The sequence below is a fragment of the Bison bison genome, unplaced genomic scaffold, assembly GCF_000754665.1.
Source record: "Bison bison bison isolate TAMUID 2011002044 unplaced genomic scaffold, Bison_UMD1.0 scf7180017864359, whole genome shotgun sequence".
NCBI classification, from domain to species: domain Eukaryota; kingdom Metazoa; phylum Chordata; class Mammalia; order Artiodactyla; family Bovidae; genus Bison; species Bison bison.
In genome coordinates this window covers 1,961,418-1,963,000 of record NW_011494931.1, presented here as the reverse complement: position 1 = coordinate 1,963,000, position 1,583 = coordinate 1,961,418, and the positions used below count along the sequence as shown (strand labels likewise).

Below are 1,583 nucleotides of genomic sequence, written 5' to 3'. Positions count from 1 at the left end.
AGAGTACTGGAGTGCATAGCCTATCCCTTCAGTGGATATTCCCAACTCAGGAATCGAACCAGGATCTCCTGCATTGCAGGCGCATTCTTTACCAACTGAGCTATCAGGGAAGCCCAACTAGGTCATGTCTGACTCTTTGCAACCCTATAGACTGTAACCTACTAGGCTCCTCTGTCCACGGGATTTCCCAGGTAAAAATACTGGAGTGGGTTGCCATTCCCTGCTCCAGGGGACCTTCCCAACCCAGGGATCAAACTCTCATTTCCTGCCTTGGCAGGCAGATTCTTTACCACCTTGGAAGCCCATACTCTTTCTTTCACCTTTGTGTTTTTAATGATCCAAGTCATTCATGACTACAAACTTCATGAAAGTTCAAATATCGTAGAAAAAACAAAAATTCTCTTGACTCACATACAATCCCACTGCCTTCCCTCAGGGAAATCGCTGGTTTCAGTTTGTTTTGTAGGTTAAGGGACTTTTTGGTATGCAAGTGATATAAGAAAAGACATATAAAAAATACATAGTGTTGTTTTATGTGGATTTTTGGAAAAAAAAACAAAATGTGTGTTTTGTATGCATGTTTCAATATTGAAGTATGATATGCATAAAGAAAAGGGAACATAGGTTAAGTGCATAGCTTGAATTTTCACAAACTGAACACACATATAATCGACATTCATATTGAAAACCATTATTATTGCCCCAGAACCCTCTTTTGTGCCCTTTTCTAGTCAATAAACTCCCCCAAATGGCAACTGTTGTGACTTATATCAGTGTATATGAGTTTTGCCTGCTTTTGTACTTTATATAAATTGAAACATACAGTGCATTAGTTTTGTGTGGCTGCTGTCACAAATGACCACAAATTCCACAGCTTAAAACAACACAAAACTATCATCTCACAGCTTCTCTGGGTCAAACATCCAGGCACAGTGTGGCTGGATTCTCTGCTCAGGGCCTCCCAGGGATAAAATCAAAGTGTCCACCAGGACTTGGGTCTCTGGTGCTGAGTTCGTCTTCCCAGTTTACCAATAGTTGGTAGAATTGATTTCCTTGTGGTTGTAGGACTGAGGTCCTCATTTTCCTGATGGCTCTCGATTGGGGGTCATTCTCAGCAACTAGAAGCCACTCACGTTCCTTGTCACAAGGCTTCTTCCACCTTTAAGCCAGCAACAGAGAACTTTTTTCATGTCAGTCCCCCTTGTGCTTTAACTCTGACTTCCTCTTCTGCCAGCAAAGAACATTCTCTGCTTTGGAAGAACCCATTTGACCAGGTTAGGCCTCACCTGGATAATCTCCCTATCTTAAGGGTCACTGCTTTGGGACTGTAAATCTGCAAAATTTCTTTACAGTAGTACCTAGATTAGTGTTTGAATAACCAGGGATATATTTGTGCCCACTAGGCTCCAGGTATCTTAGAGGAGATTCTGCCCACCATGTGCACGATGTCCTCTTTGATGTCCAGCTTCTTCCACTCAACATTGTGTTTGTAAGGTTCATCCATATTGTGAGGATCAGATCTTTTGGTGAACATATGTACATATAGAACTGAACACTTTTTGCTATAAGACAGTAAAGTTTTG

At 41.5% G+C, this 1,583-nt stretch overlaps 1 pseudogene; it reads right to left on the bottom strand.

The window, feature by feature from the left end:
* The window catches only part of LOC104999648, a 13,317-nt pseudogene extending 11,813 nt beyond the window's left edge, over positions 1-1,504 (bottom strand).
* Positions 1,505-1,583: the final 79 nt, after the last annotated feature.